At 40.7% G+C, this 17,695-nt stretch overlaps 1 pseudogene; it reads right to left on the bottom strand.

Moving 5' to 3' along the window:
• The window catches only part of LOC102873118, an 86,007-nt pseudogene extending 73,157 nt beyond the window's left edge, over positions 1–12,850 (bottom strand).
• Between the last annotated feature and the right edge of the window lie 4,845 nt (positions 12,851–17,695).

Genomic DNA, 17,695 nt, shown 5'->3' with positions numbered 1-17,695 from the left:
TAGACTTTACCATGGCAATATGTCTTTTAATTTCCTGGCTACTGGTGCTGAGAGTGTTGACTGTGGAGCCAAGCAAACTAACGCTGTGAACAATCTCAATCTCTTCACTATCCATCCTAATGCTCTTAATTGGCCCAGTGGTGAGAATCATTGCTTTTTTGATATTGAGCTTCAGTCCATATTGAGGGCTGCAGTCCTTGACTTACTGCAGCAAGCACTTCAGGTGCTTCTCAGTTTCAGCAAGCAGGGTTGTATCATCTGCATAACACAGATTGTTGATGAAGCTTCCACCAATCTTGATGCCACACTTCTCCTCATAGAGCCCAGCCTGCTGGATAATCTGTTCTTCATATAGATTGGAAAGGCATGGAGATAGGACACATCCCTGGGGTACACCTTTCCCAATTTTGAACCATGCAGTGTTTCCTTGCTCTGTTCTGACGACTGCATCCTGGTCCAAGTGTAGATTTCACATGAGCATGATCAAGTGCTCTGGGATTCTCATTCTTCTCAGAGTCAGCCACAGTTTGTTATGGTCCACACAGTAATGCCTTTGCATAGTCAATGAAACACAGATGGACATCCCTCTGGTATTCCCTGCTGTCAACCAAGATCCATCTAACATTAGCTACGATATCCGTGGTACCACAACTCCTTCTAAAGCCAGCCTGAACTTCTAACAGTTCTCTGTTGATGCATAGTTTTAGAAAAAAATAGTTTTATTCGTGTCAGAATAATAAACTATTTGTTGTTTTTACATGCCATCAAGTTGCTTTCAACTCATAGCAATCATATGTACAACCCTGCTCTATCCAGAGCCAACATTATTGTCTTGACACATCTATCCCCATTACCCAAGTCACTGAGTTAATTAATCTCATCCAGAGTTTTCCTCTCCTGTGCTGTCCCTTCACCACCCTCCCAAGCTTGATGTCCCTCCGCAAGAATTGGTTCCTCCTTGCAACATGCCCAAAGAATGTCAAATTGAGCTTCAGAATCCTTGCTTCCAAGTAGCAGCCTGATTTAACTTTTTCCAGGATGAACCTGTTTATTCTCTTAGGAATCCATGGTATATTCAATACTCTTATCCAACACCATCAGCTCAAAGGTATCAATTTTCCATCTCTCATCCCCAGTCATTGTCCAGCTTTCTGATGCATATCACATAATTATAAAGACCAGGGCCAGTATCAAGCACATTTTAGTCTACTGACTGACATCGTTGTTTGTCAGTACACTGGAGAGGTCCTTAACAACAGACTTTACCAGTGCAATTCGTCTTTTGATTTCCTGGCTGTTAGTACCAAGAATGTTGATTGTGGAGACAAGCAAGTTGAAGCTGTTAACAATCTAAATCTCTTCACTGTCTATCATGATGCTGCCAGTTGACTCAGTGGTATGAATCTTCTTTTTCTTTATGGTGAAATTCAGTCTATATTGAAGTCTGCAGTCCTTGAACTTCTGCAGCATACAGCTCCTCAGTTTCAGCCAAGCAAGCTGTGTCATCTGCATAGTGCAAGTTGTTGATGAGTCTTCCTCCAATCCTGATGCCACATACTTCCTCAGATAACCCAGCCTCTTGGGGATGATTTTTTCTGCATATAGATTGAAAAGGTATGGAGAGAGGATGCATCCCTGGCATACATCTTTTATGATTTTCAACCAAGCAGTGTTTCTTTGCTCTGTTCTGACAACTGCCTCCTGGTCCAAGTACAGGTTTCATATAAGCACAATCAAGTGTTCTGGAATTCACATTTTTCTCAGATTTAGCCACAGTTTTTTGTAATCCACACAGTGAAATGCCTTTGCATAATCAATAAAACACAGATAAATATTCTGGTACTCTCTTCTTTCAGCCAAGATGCATTTAACTTTAGCTATACTATCCCTGGTACCACAGCCTTTTCTAAACCCCACCACACATCAGGCAATTCTCTGTTAATGTGTTGTTCCAATTGCTTTTGGATAATTTTCATCAGGATCTTGCTAGCATGTGATATTAGTGAGTTGTTGTTGCAGTTGTTATGTGCTGTCAAGTCACTTCTCTCTCTCTCTCTTACACACACACACACACACACACACACATTTTCCACACTCTGTAGGGTCATCTTTTTTTTTTTTTTGAAATGGGAATAATTATAGATCTCTTAAGTAGGCATTTATTTTGTAACATATTTTGAGATGTAGAGAGACCAAAGCAACTATCTTTCCTTTTTCTCTGAATATATATATCTCATCTTATTCAAAGCAGAACCAACATGGATTTGAGAGAAATAACATTTCATATACATTAATATTGTATGTTATGATTATATGGAAGCAAGATAATTTTAGATAGAAATTTACTTGCAATGGCAACATTTTAGCCTTTTTAAAAGTGAGGTGAAGATGACTGCATTGGTTAAATAGTTACTATATCCTGTTAAACTATACACTAGACTAGAATTTTACTAAGTTACATTGTTCCATGAGACTTATTAGGCTAATAAAATCAGAGCATCTGGCCATAAAGTTACTCACTCCTAATTGCTCTATATGAATTGATATTTTCATCAGATATCTAGTTTTTAATGTAACTATTTCTGACCATGAAACTTTTATCAATGCAATATGAAGAATAAGATAATTTTTAGTACAGCAGTAGTAACGATAATATATTAAACATTTAGATCAATCCTCTTGGTACCTGCAGCCAGGAAATAAAGAAAAATTGCTTTGGGGAAGTCTGTTGTCAGGGACCTCTCCAGAATCCTAAAGAGCAACAATGTCAGTCTGGAGACTGAGGTGCACCTGATTCAGGCCATGGTCTTCAAAATTACATGCTATGTACATCAGAGAGCTGAACAATAACTAGGGGTGATAGGAAAATTGATGACTTTGAGCTGTGGTATTGGAGAATAGTATTAAATATATCATGGACTGCTAGGTAAATAAAGAGCCTTATCCTAGAGATGGTGAAACCAGGCTACTACTTTGGGGCAATGATTCTGAAGCTCCATTTGACATCCTTTGGGCATGTTACAAGGAGGGATCAGTCTTTGGAGAGAGAAATTATGCTTGGGAAGGTGGAGGGACAGTGCAAGAGAAATAGATCTCTATGACATGGATTGACTCAGTGACTGGGGTAATGGGATAGTTGTGTCAGAGACACTAATGTTGGCTCAGGATAGAGCAAGGTTCAGAGCTGTTGTATACAGGGTTGCTATGAGTTGCAGGTAACTTGAGGGCACATACAACAACAACAAAACATACGTAAGTTCAGATTCGACAATTGCTATCTGAATTTTTATGCATATAATATGAATACTTTTGGATGGGGGAAAACCTCTTAGGATTTAAGATTGGCAATAAGGCTACCCACTCACCCTTCTGCATTGGCTTGTGCCTATGATCGAAGACAATCAGGCATTAATGAATCTCCTTTACCTGATCTGTGAGCTTATTGGTTCTTTCATTTTACATTTGCTGTGTGGAAGTGTTTTTTCTTTTTACACTTTTGATAAAACTGCTTATAATCTTAAGTGCTGTGAGTCTGAGTGAGTAGTATGTTAATTAGAACTATCTTTGGCATTGAAACTATTTATGATTTATTGGTCTTTTATACAAAACTCATTAACAACATACATAAATTATTTGCTACAGCGTTGACATTTACCAATACAATGTGGTAATGGAAAATTAGGAACATCAGAGAAACGAATTCTACAATTAGCACACATTTAAAAGTACTGAAACGCTTTGTCCTTTATCTAGGGTCTTCACAATTTTTAGAGAAAACAATATAATGTAGGTTTTATAAGGCTACACTTAAGCCCTGAAATGTTGGAAATTGCTGTGGAGCTCTAATTTTTGAAACATATTTTCAGCACAAGGTAAAAATGATGCAATGACATAAGGAAACAAAACAAGTAACAACCTTTCAAAGAGATGCAACATAATTGTTACAAAGTGAAAAACCTTTTAGAACCCCCATACATTTTAGAATTGTGTTGTTTTCCATTACGGTTTTTATAGAGCTTCTGAATATTGGTTCATAAAATGTGTGTCTGCAGAAATTATCTACGGAAGTTAGAGGTAGAAAAGACTTACTAGGGTATCTATTTCATTTACAAACCATCAATAACTAATGTAAAACACGACAATAATGCAACATTAAGGTTATATATTTAAACACAGAAGTCAGGAAATGCAAAAATCAAGGATCTCATAATAACACCAAACACCCACAGTGCAGAGATAAAATATTTTTGATTGCTAATTATACTGTTAAGTGTTATACCTTAAAATGAAGCACATGAAATATGAGCAAGCTAATGTTCTCCTGAGATACTTAACTTGCATTTCCTGGCTTTTATGTTTAAATTGGTAACTTTAAAAGTTTCATTGATATAGGTTTTAATTTTCCATTTCCTGTCTTTTGTTTTTGAAGAAAAAGAGGAAAAAGTCATGTTCATTTGTTACTTATGTTGACAATGTCAAGGATTCTCATCAGTTCCCTACAATTTTCCAAAGGGATAGTTTTTATATCAAACTATTAAAGTGGCCTCAGTCCTCAGGATGTGGTCATCGACCTTGGAGCAAAGGAGAGGTCTTGTGGTTTGGTCCTTTTGTGGTTTGTTTGGTTGGTTTTTTTTTCCCTTTTGTTTAAACGTAGAATTGCCTCTCCTAACCTTATTGACACAGGGCAACATTTGCAGGTTTCCAAATGTCATTGATCAGAATTTTAAAGCGTGTAAGATATAGTGATATGCCTATATCTGATGAATTTTTGTTGGCAAATGTTTTTCAGATGTTTGAATCTTCCTTTGGACAAAAGATTACTCTTCAGTATGATCTAAAGGATGGTAATATACAAAAGAAAAAATACGTAGGTTCAGCATGTTGTTGTTATGTGCTGTTGAATTGCCTGCGACCCTTTGGATAGCAGCTCTGAACCCTTCCCTATCCTGAGCCAGTCTCACCAAATCTTACACACCAACCCCATTGTCCCAGTTACTCTATTAATCCATCTCATCCGGGGTCTTCCTCTTCTGTGCTGTCCCTTTACCCTTCCAAGCATGATGTCCTTCTCCAAGGACTGGTCTTTCCTGGCCACATGCTCAAAGTATGTGAGACAGAGCTTCAAAATCGTAGCCTACAAGGAGAAATTTGGTTTCATCCTCTCCAAGACAGACCTATTTGTTTTCTTGGCAGCCCATGGGATGTTCAAGACTCTTCTCCAGCACAACAAGTCAAAGGTATAGATTTTTCTTCTATCATCCTTAGTCATTGTCCAGTTCTCCGAAGCATAAGAAGTAATTGTGAAAACTATGGCCTGGATTAGGCACATTTTATGGTGAACAGTGTTGGCTGGAGCTTCCCAACTAAATCAAGCCTGGAAGCAGGAGCAGCATCCACTTCCCAAATGGCTTGCCTCTGGAAACTCTGTGTATGCACAGTGCTCTGGCTGTTCGTTCATAGGGTCGCTATGAGTCATCTACAACTTGACGGCACCAAACAACAGTAACAACGACAATGACAAAGAGAGAGCTACGTTGGCCTAGTGGAAAGGAAGTTATGCTACCAACCCGAAGGTGGGTGATTTTCATCTGCAGCCCTTGGCCAGGTTAAAATTGTTTTCCTGTCAAACATTCTTCTAGGTGGTATAGCACTGGTCTGTGTGTTGCTGTACAGAGGTAACTCGTGGTTGCTGTGATGCTGAAGCCTGTGACAGTGATGTGCCAATCATGGTAATGGGTACCCATGGTGGACAGTGTTGGCTGGAGCTTCCCGACTAAATCAAGCCTGGAAGCAGGAGCAGCATCCACTTTCAAATGGCTTGCCTCCAGAAACTCTATGTATGAACAGTGCTCAGGCTGTTCGTTCATAGGGTCGCTATGAGTCGTCTACGACTCGACGACACCAAACAACAACAACAACAACAGTATCTAGACTGACATCATTGCTTTTCAGCACTCTGGAGAGGTCCCTGACAGCAGATTTTCTCAATGCACTTAGTCTTTGATTTCCTGACTACTGGTATTAAGAGTGTCAATTGTGGAGCTGAGCAAGCTGTAATTGTTAACAATCTCAATCTCTTCTCCATCCATCATGGTGTTGCCATTTGGTGTGTGTGAAGAGTCTCATAGGTTTAGCATACAGCAAGAAAAAGAAATTTTCTGGATTATGAGTTTGGAAATGAAATATAAATTTAAATCAAAGCTTGAAATTGGCAAAGGAACCAATGCAGACTTATGGAAGTAAATACAAATGTTATTGAGTCTTAATAATATCTGATACAGTAAATAAAATCTTCCTCAATTTTTGTCTATGGAGTCTTGATGGTATAATGTATTGTGCCAAACCACTCATTAGGAGAAAGATGTAACATTCTGTTCTAATTAAGATTTACAGCCTTCAAAGCCTGTTGGAGGCATTAGCATGAGTTGGAGTTGACTCAGTGGTACTAAGTCAACAGTATAGTCTCTTGTGGTAACCAGAATAACCACTCCTATGGATGCCCACATCCTAATCCCTGTCACCTAGCAATGCGCTAATCTACATGGCAAAAATGATTTTGCAGATATGATTAATTGGATCTTGAGATGAGGAAACTAGCATGGCCTACTTAGTGGATTCATTGTGCTACAAAAGCTTTAAAGGATTACTTTTAAGTGGATTGTCAGACCTTTCTTCTGAGCCATCTGTTTGCACATTAACTATTTGCATAACCAATATGGATAAAGAGGGAAACAAATGAGTTATTCTTGTAGTGAGATTGTGATTCAGAAATGACAAGACATCACTCTTGGAGAATTTAAAAGAGGGAAAATTTATTAGCCTGTGGCCTAGAGAAACTTTCATTGCAACATTCCAGGCATAAAATGGTAAGTGAGTGTAGCTTTTATACTGAGTCTGCATTAAGATGCAGGCAGGGTTACAGAAGCAGGAAAGGATTTCCTAGTGTGAAAGTGGCTGCTTGAGTTATGAGGGATGAGGGAAGGTGTATGCTTTAGGAAGGAGGAAGTACAGTGGGCTAAAGGGGTTTCTCTTTCTGGGACTAGAATTCGTTAATGAACTTGCCTATTAGTCTCTTTTTTTATGCCCATATTTCTGTTACTCATGGGCATCATTCAACTGTGGTTTGTTCCATTATTGTGTTAATTCTTGGTACCCTCTCATATAAGGATGACAGAGAAAAAGAATAGATGTCTTCAGTTTGTGGTGCTGGAGAAGAATCTTGAACATACCATGGACTGCCAAGGAAACAAATAGATCTGTCTTGGAGAGAGTGAAATCAGGTCTCTCCTCGGAGGCTAGGATTTTGATGTTCCACCTCACTTACTTTGGACAGGTAGCCAGGAAAGATCAATCCTTTGAGAAGGACATCATGCTCGGCAGAGTGGACCAACAGCACAGGAGAGGGAGCCCCCAGATGAAATGAATTGATACAGTAACTAGGGCGATGGGATTTGGTGTGTCAGAATTAGTGAGACTGGCTCAGGACAGGGAAAGGTTCAGAGCTACTGTACGTAGGGTTGCTATGAACCACAGGTGACTCAACCAGTAACATTCTAAGGCAGGTTTGGAAGCAAGAGGTGGCATCCACTTCCTAAACAACATGCCTCCAGAAATTATAAAAGTCTATAGTTGTAGGGGGGCTTTAGGCCATTTGTTCATAGGGTCGCTGTGAGTCATGCCCAACTCAAAGGTAATCAACAACAACACCCCCTCATATACAATATTTTTCTTTCAAATAGTTGAGATGCTAGATTAGTTAGTAGGCCTCAAACTCCCTGTATGAGTCCAGGTACTAAACATAGGAGGATTATTGCTATCACTATTAGGAAATATATGAGGGGAATCTTTCTTACAGTGACATTTCCTAATATAATATTTAGGCAGCTTGTATTCTTTGTTTAGCAGTATGTCTAGTAAAATGGGCCTAAAGATCTGGGTTTGATTGATTGGTTTTTCCAAGCTATAGTCAGCTGCCACCTGTGTAGCAGTGTAGGCTTTTTGACAGACGAAGAGACCTATGTAACAGGACTGATCATGGGTGGAATTGTGCAACCTCTGGTAGGTGGTGTTTCAGGTATGTATGAGTCTGGTATTTGTATCTATTGACTGGAGGAGCAACTTAAAGTTGGATATATTTACTCCTGGTAAGTGGGTAAAGTATGGTTGTGGACTGTCTGGATGATTTGTTGGACTTGTTTTTTGGTTTGGGTCTGTCTGTGTTTGACCTGCTACTCCTCCTCCATCAGTTAATCCTCTTTGGCTCTACAAAGTACCATAGACATCTCAGTTATGATAGGACCTGCTTTGGCTGGAGGAGTAGCAGGCTGGTACTTGAAGTCATCTAAAATTGGTGACTGCTGCTGGTGCATGAGATGAATGTGCATCCTCGATAACAGAAAGAGTGGAAGAATGTTTGGTACCTATCCTTATCACACTTCTTGGGACCCATATTGCTAGAGCTTAACTGTAATAAGGTAACACAAACAATAAGAGACAGGATAAACATATTATGATTATTAGATATTCTACCACCAGGATAAAGGTGATGCTTAATCTTATTTTCTGGAGAAGTATCCTGTAGTCTGGAGCTACTTTTGTAGAATAGGTAGTGCCTAGATTACACAACCAACTACAGCCAAGAATGTGGGTATAAGTTACAGGGACAAGTTACAGCCAGCAGTGATAACACATCAGACTTAGGACACAAAGACTAACTATCAGGAGGAGTAGCCCAAAACTAAATCTTTGGCACCAGTTCCAATCAGGAGGAGTTACATTAACTAATCCTAAGGAAATTAATAATACTATTGAAACTAGTAACACAAGAGATGGGCCTTACAGTCCAAGTTCATGTATTGTTTTCCTCAACTTTCAGGCATATTAGACTAGTCAGCTTCAAGTACTGTGCCTATAGCTGGGCTGTAGTCTTTTCAGCGAGTGGCTCTCATTTGAGGATCAGTTTGTGTGTATCAAGAGAGCCTGGCTGGTGGTCTAGTTAGGGATGGTTGAGGTATGAACGTCTTTTATTCAGCAGTGCTGGATCCATGAGATGTGTCCTCTAACTTCATCAACAGAAGTTGAGATTACCAATATAACAGTATGGGGTCCAATCTATGCTGGCCTTAAGGGCTCTTCTTTCTCATTTTTGTGCCACACCGAATCCCTGGGCTGAAAAGGGTGGACTAGGTTTCCTAAAGGAACTGCCACCTATTTAGCACAGCATGGTGTTTTTGATGGCAGTTTCTAGGGCTTGGAGTTCTTCACTGAGTCCTTATTGCCATAGCATACTGGGATCACTCCTGAACTGGCTCATTAGGGATGGGGTTTCCCAAACATTATTTCATAGGTGGAGTACCCACAAGGGCACAGGTTGCACCCAGCTTGGAGGAGGGCAGGATACTTGGCCATTTAAATCCAGTTTCCTGGTAAAACTTTCCCTTTGCTGCCTTTAGGGCCCAGTTCATGTCCTTTACTTTCCCTGAGCTCTGAGGGTAATAGGTTCCAGGTAAGTTTCACTTCATTCCTAAGAGGAAGTTTAGTCATTGGACTACCTGTGCTATAAATGATAGCCCATTGACACTTCCTATGATCAGAGGCATTCCATACTGAGGGATGATTTTTTGGAGATGTTGGGTCACCTCTCATACCTTTTCTGTGCAGGTGGGCCTTGCTTCTACCTACTGGAGAAGGTGCAGACTGTTATTAGCAAATGACTGTACCCTTCAGCTGTGGGCATGTGAGTGAAGTCTACCTTTTCCTACACCATCTTCAAAAGGTATGCTTGCTTGATGTTGTACTTCAAGTGTCTGGCTTGGCTTCTGGGCTGGGTTCTTTTGGGAGTAGGTGACACACCTTTGACAGAGTACAGAGCATAAGCTGGGGAGTCTTACTATGTAGTAGTATTTATTGATTAGGTCTTGTAACTTTGTCTTTCCTAAATGGGCTTGGCTTGTAGATATCAGCAATAAATTGGTAGACACCATTGGAAGGGACATAGATCTGCATGTTGGGGAATTGGTAGTGCCCAGTGGAGTCTTAAACTCCTTCCTCTTTCTTCAATGACCCAAGAGTGTTCCTGTGGGGTATAGGCTGGTTCTAACTTTGACTATGAGGTAGACACCTCTGGAGAAGTCGATGTTAGAGCAATGCTTTTTTACTCACCAGAAAGAACATGTAGCCCTTGGAGTCTTTAAACAGGAAGTAGTAGATGTTAAAGCTCTGGGGGTTTTCAGCCACGGCAGGCTGCATTTCTAGCAGTGGAATTGGCTTGGCTATTTCCAAGCATGACTGGACTGGTTGTTGGGTCCTGGTGGGTTGGGCAATGTATGACAGCTACTTCTTTTGGTTCTCAGATAGCTTCTAACAACATAAGGATTTCTTGCTTTTTATTATTTTCCCTCCAGAGGTCAGTACTCTTCTTTCTTTATAGGTACTTCCATGTACGTGTACTGTGGCATCCAAGTATGTTTAGTCTATGTGCAGGTTAAGCCATTTCCCTTTGGTTAGTGTGAATGCCTGAACAATGGCCCATGGTTCTGTTCACCGTGCAGACCAATGACTAGGAAGTGGCATTGCCTTGATTACTTCTGTTAGAGAGACCACTACATACCCTGCTTTCCTTTTGCCATTTTCTATAAAGCTGCTTTTGTCTATAAACCAGATTAGGTTTACTTGTGATAAAGGCAAATCTTGCAGATATGGATGAGTGGAGACAAGTTCATCTAGGAATTGTTCCTGGTGGTGGTCATGGGATCTGGTGTTAACCAGAAGGAAGGTTGCAAGACTGAAAGCTGACAAGGTTTCTAGGGTTAGGTGGGGGCTTTCACAGAGCAGCCCTTGGTACTGGGTAATGTGAACAATGAACATCGGCTTGTGTCCCTGGTTGTTGAGAATGGTTAGGACAGTGTGAGGGACCTTTATCTTTAGATTTTTACTTAAAGGTCATTTATCTACTTTTTAGATAAGAGTAAGGGCAACTGCCAGGCTTCTGAGGTATTATTTTTGGGTCCACTTGTTTAGACAAGTAAGCGATATGAGGACTTCATGGGACTATTTTCTATATTAAGACTCAAAGGGCTACTTATTCTTTCTCATGAGCAAAAGAGCAAAGTTTCTGCAAAGTCTGGCAGGCCCAGGGTGGTGGGTCTCAGTGAAAGTTAATTTTATATCTGTGAAGGCTTGATTCTGAGCCTCTGTCCACTTGAAGGGGATGTTGTCTGGTCCAATTAGGGCACCATAGAGGGCTTTTGCCTTTTGTGTGAAGCCCAGTATCCAGATGCAGAAAAATCCCACTGTTCCTGTTACCTTTCAGGTCCTAACACGTAGCATCTCTCTGTAGGTGAAGCCCTAGATATTGAACACTGTTGATATATTTGTGCTTTCTTCCATGATACCTTCTAATCCTGCACAGCCCAGGAATTGTAAGAGTGCAAATATTACTGCCCAGTAGTTTTCTCTGGTTTTGCTCACAAGGAGCAAATCATCTACACATACTGGAGGGGTAAACAGTTTAACTGATCTCTGGGGAAGGCAGTTAAGCCCAATTTTAGGGCTAGCAGGGTTGGGTGAGTTTTTTTACCTCTGAGACAAACAAGTCCAGGTCAGTTGATGTTGTTCCAGAAGTTAGACCCTCCCATACAAAGGTGAAGATTGGTTGGCTGGTACATACCATCCTTAGGCAGAAGAAGATGTCTTTCAGGTCTAAACAGTAAAACCAGGCAGCATTGGGAGACAAGAGGATCAGCAACATATATAGGTTTGTGACCACTGGATGTAGCATGATTGCAGCATTATTGACAGTCTGCAAGCCCTGTAGTGGTGGTACCCTCTCTGAATCCCCTTCTCCCAGCTCCCCAGGCTTTTTTACAGGGAAGAAGGGAGTATTTCAAAAAGATTGGCATTTTCAAAGTACTCCACCTTCTTAGAGCTTAACAGTGTCCTTTGAATCCCTATGAGGGCTTTTCTGGAGATTTTGCTGACCTTGACAGGTTGGACTCCTGACTTGAGTTTGACTACAATTAACGCTTGATTGACTGAAAGTCTCAAGGGTGAATGCTTGGCCTAGACATTGGGAAATGCAGTGAGGATTTCTTGTGGGTTCTTGTAATGGATAAAGTACCTAAGAAGAGCCTCGATTCCTCTTCTCAGGGAACTGTAAGGGCCATGACCAAGTGTTTTGTGACTGTTAGGAGCAGCTGGCAAAAAGGTGATTCTTGTCCTCAGTTTAGATAAAATATCTTGTCTCAAGAGAGGCATAGGATAATCAGGAACTTAGAGGAACTTATGAACCACTTTGTGCCCCCTCTTCCTGCAGCCCCCTCCCACCAGCAAGCAGGTTTGAGGTTGGCACAGACATGTGTAACAGTTTTCCCATTGGACCCCCAAAAAGTGACACTATCTTTGCTGAGAGGGCCTACTAGGGTGTTAACCACCGGAAAGTCAGCTCTGGTGTCAACAAGGAAATTAACAGTCTGATTACGACTTTGACTCAGACCGTAGGCTTGTGGGGGCTGAGGTTGTAGGAATCTGGTCACATTCAGTCTCTGTCGCTTCCCACAAGGCCTACAAAGGAAGGTCATTTTTTTTTGTTTTGAGTCCTTCTTCTGCTTTTTGGGACATTTATTCCACACTGTTCAGGCCGCGGTGATGTGGTATGCCCAGGTGACGCCCCCCTAGTCACTTTGCGGCAGAGTACTTGTTGTGGAGGCTCCGCTGCAGACTGGGGACCTGGCCCAGGACAGCTGTTCAGAAGGATTGATCTCAATTGGCTCTTCTATCAGACTTTCTTGCCACCTCTGTCCCAGTTATTGAACACCTTGTTGGCTACTTCCAATAACTGGGTGATGTTCATATCGGCAAACCCTTCTAGCCACTGGAGTTTTTGCCTGATGTCAGAAGCCAATGAGGCCACAAATGCAGAGGTGAGTGCCTGCTGATTCTGATTCTGGATTTATTGGGGTGTAGAGCTGCTCATAGTAGTCTCCTGAACTTTTGTCCAATTTTTGGAGCACTATGGTGAATTTAGACATGTTCATGGACTTTGGTCCCGCAAGGCAGACTCCATGCAAAAGGGCTGCTTTGACATGGGTCAGAGAGCCTGCCTTTCTAAGGAGCAGAAGTCCTAGTCAGGCTGGGCATCTAGGAATGCTTAGGCTGCCTGGTGAACAGGATCAAGGATGTCTTGTGGGGCAAATGTTTGCAGGTACTTTTGAGAGAAGCTTGTGTCAGTCATCTCAGGTAGGGACATGAGTCTGAACTAATGAATCAACCGGTTCAACTATGACATGGGGCTTTTTTTTGGCGTAAAAAAGGGTACTATTTTCTAGTTGAGGAGGTCAGAGGTATTGAAAGACACATTGTACAGTATGGGTTGACCTGGTTTCATCGTCCCATTACATTGTACAGTCAGAGGTGGCCAGGTTTCTCAGACCGAAAATTGTCCAGTGAGTTAGGACAGATGTCTGGACTCAGGAGATGATCAGAGACAGCTCACAACTGGACTGGAATTGGTTGGGTTGGTGGGAGCAGTGGAGTCGGCCATTGGAGTTGGCACTGGGGGCAGTGAGGAGACTGAAGGTGGTGGCAAGTCTAGGGGATGAATTACCACAGCCAGTGATTGAGGACTATAGGGTCATGGGAAGTATTCCTCTGTAGGAACAGTTTAATGTACATTTTGTTGCATGTCACTTTTCTCCTCGGTAATAAAACTTGACTTTGTTCCTCCCTAGTGCAACAATATTGGGCTCATGGGGGCATGGAGTAGGCTACAATCAGCCACGAGTTTATAAAAGGAACTGATAGGGATGGCCAGGATTCCCCACGACCACATACCAGATTGCCTGAACTGTAAGACTGAGCATGCCCTCCAGTGGCCCATCTACCCCAAAGGATGGCCATTCAACTTGAGACACATTTCAGAGTTGCCCTAGTTTCAATTTTATACAATAGTCTTGGCAAAATTTTGTCAAGATTTTTTATTATACAGTCTAACACAGAGGGCTGTAACTAGTGACTATCCATGGTGTATCTAGTCCCTTGAAAAGTCTCTTGACAGACAAAGGGATGGCATGCCCCTGAAAGAGGTCACAAGGTGTGTGGCTGACCATATCCTTCATGAGAATTTAGCTACGGAGCACTCGTTTAAACCTCAGGCCTGGACAGCCTCCACAAGGGGAATGAGTCTCCACTGTGCTATATGACATGAACACAGAACTGCAAGTTAGGACCTAATCAGACTTAGTAGCTTGGGGCTTCTGTGCCATGGAGCTACACAGAGCAGCTACTGCAAGCAGCAATTGATTACACACACACACACACACACACACACACACACACACACACACAATCCCTCAACAAAGCAGAGTTTAAACAATCCTCTCCCCTTTCAGAGGCCCAATAATATTTCTGACTGAGGGGTGATAATTCCTCTTTTTGTCCTAACTGGATGGGCCTAATTAAGTTGGTATAGGACCCCAGAGTCTTATCTTGTTTGGACAACAGACAGGCCTCCTCAAGATCTCTCCTGTGAGTTCGGTGGGATGAGACAGAGACTGCTGGCTGGCTCAGAGTGGGGACTGGAAAGTATACTTGAATCTGGGTCCGTGCTGCTGCCCATTCAACTCTCCAAACTGATAATGGGTCAACATGGTAGAAATTCCTGGTCAAATTATTATGGTAAGACTGTGACTTAGGAGTGACAAGGCAGTACTCTTGAAGAACTTGAAAGATAAAATAATTATTAGAAAGCAACCCAGAGGAACTTTTTTCCAAAGATCCAGGTGTAACATGATGCATGGGCATAGCTTTTATACTGAGTCTGTGCTAGGACACAAGCGGGGTTAGAGAAGCAGAAGGATGGAGATTTCTAATGCAGACATGGCTGCTTGAAGAATGAGGGCTGGGGGAAAGTGCCTGTCTTGGGAAAGAGGAAGTACATGGGTTGGAGATAATACACCAGGTTCTTTTTCCAGAGGCTAAAATTTGTTATCAAGATTGGAGTGATTTGATTTTTTTATGTTCAAGATGGAAAGGGTCACACCCCAAAGAGTGCAGGCATCCTTTGAAAACTGGAAGGAATAAAACCCTGGTGATACCTTAATTTTAACTTTATGAAGCTAATTTATTAGTTGCTATCAAATTTATTCCAACTCATGATGACCCTTTTTAGGTGACAGCAGAACTGCAATCCCTGAGTAAAAAATGACTAAACAATACCTGACAAGAACATTTTGGACCTGTGACCTCTAGAACTGTAAGATGAAAGAAAAAATGTGTTGTCTTAAACCATTAATTTTATGATAATTTGTTACGATAGATAGCAGTTGTCTTAGGTGCCATTAACTAGACTATGACTCATAAGACTCCTGTGAAAAAAAATTCCTAGCTTTGTCTTATCCTATGCCATCTTCATCAACTTCTACCATCATAAATCCCTTTGTTATAATCATTCTGTTAATCTCTTTAGTTGGAGGTCTTTTTCTCTTTTGCTAACCTCTACAAGTTAGCTTCTCACGTCTTGATGAAGGTCACTTAAGGAAAGTTCTGGCTTGTGTTGGTTTGTGTTATTGATTTTTATTATTTATTAATTTTTTCTTAACAATAAAATTATTTATTATTTTATTAATGTTAGGATGAACATTCTTTAAGTGGTACAGCAGCTGTTTGTATAGTTACTGTACTGAATAACTTGGAGTTGCTGTGATGCTAAACACTGTACCAGAGTTGTGTCAAATACCATAATGGTTGCCCATCATGTGCAGTGTTTGGAGGATCTTCCAGATTGATTCAGGTTTGGAAGCAAGGGTGGCATCCACTTCCTAAACCAGATGCCTCTGGATACTCAATAAACATTTACAAAAAATGATGTTAAGTATAGAACAGAGTTCAGGTCTTTAGTTCATAGGGTCACTATTCAACTTGATGAGACTTAACCACTGCTAAGTTAGACTAGTATTATTATATTTTGGAGGAACATTCTTCTACTTTGTACATCAATCTTTGTCAATTTGCTGTGCTGAGGTAATCTGGGTTTGCTGTGATGCTGAACCTTGTGCCATTGGGGTGTCAAATGCTATAAAGTTTTCCCAATGTTGACAGTGTTTGGTGGAGCTCGCCAGTTGTAAAACAGGTTTGGAAGCAGGAGTGACATCCACTTCCTAAACCACATGCCTATGGAAACTCTATGAACTTGAGAAATGATGACAGCTATACAAAGGCATTATCTCTTTTGTTCATAGAGTCACTATGAGTCATGCTCGACTTGACGGCAATCAACATCTTTCCTAGTCACCTTTTTAAAAAAAACTAATTTTAATGAAAGTTTACAGAGAATTTGGATTTCTGTTCATTCATTGTTACACACATTCCTCGTTGCCCACTCCTTCCCCAAGTTAACTTTTCTCTTTGAAAAGTAAATAATAATTCTTTCATTGTTATACAATCCCTACGCCCATCTTCTGTCTACTCCACTATGAAGCCTTCGTTCTGCCCTCTTGTCATGACAATAATACCTAATCATGTATTCCTCTCAGTTATCTTTCATCTGTTTCAATATAGTATGCATTATTTAATCCCTCTTTTCTTAGTTTCACCCCAACCCTGATTGCAGTCTGACTTTACAACAGTGGTATTATGTAGTATTTCTCCTTTTGTGAATGAGAGATATTTCACTCAGCATAGTGTCCTCCAGGGTCATCCATTTTGTATAATAATTCATGACTTTCTTGTTCTTCAATGCAGCATGGTACTCCATTGTGTGAATATACCACAGCTTCCCTGTCCATTTGTTTATTGATGGGCACTTGGGTCTTTTCCAACTTTTTGCTATTATGAATAAAGCTACAATAAACATGAGAGTGTATATATCTGCTTAGGTGGCATTTCTGGTTTCTTTAGGGTATATTCCCAGTGAAATTGCTGGATCAAATGGCATTTCTATTTCCAACTTTTCAGAAAGCACCATATTGCCTTCCATAATGGTTGCACCATTTTACACTTCAACACAGTGAATAAAGGTCAAGTTTCTCCACAACCTCACCAGCATTTGTTGTTTGCTGTTCTATTAAATTGTGCTATTCTTACTGGTATCCACTTTTGAAATATCTTGCCTCTGGAAACCCTATGAACCTGGACAAAGGATGAAAGTTATACAAACATTCAGATCTTTCATTCATAGGGTCACTATGAGTCACCTACGACTCGACAGCACTTAATAACAACAATATAGGGATTCGATTCTTAGAAGACCCCATTAATCTATTTTATCTTCTCCTGGTTGTAGGTTTTTTAAGATGTTTGGAAGAAGGTTTATGATGTGGATGAGGACTTCTAGAGTTCTTGAAGCTTTTCTATAATGCAGTTTAGAATCTTTTATTTTAGTCCTAGGTCCTTGATCTACTTTGAGGGTTTTTGTATGTATGTATGTATGTATGTATTTATGTATGTATATATGTATGTATGTATGTATGTATGTACGTATGTATGTATGTATTTTGGTATGGAGTGAGGTGTGTGTAGATCTTGCTTGAGTTTTCTGCAGATAGTTTTCCAATTTTTCCAACACCATTTGTTAAAAAGACTGTCATTTCCCCATTTAACTCATTTTATCTCCTTGTCAAAAATCAGTTGACCATAGGTAGATGGGCTGATTTCTGGGTTCTCAAGTCGATTCCATTGATTTATATGTCTGTCATTGTAT

The sequence above is a fragment of the Elephantulus edwardii genome, unplaced genomic scaffold (genome assembly GCF_000299155.1).
Source record: "Elephantulus edwardii isolate Elephantulus edwardi_28Jun2011 unplaced genomic scaffold, EleEdw1.0 scaffold00085, whole genome shotgun sequence".
NCBI lineage: Eukaryota > Metazoa > Chordata > Mammalia > Macroscelidea > Macroscelididae > Elephantulus > Elephantulus edwardii.
The sequence above is the reverse complement of the archived record's forward strand: the minus strand, read 5'-3'. Positions and strand labels throughout refer to the sequence as shown.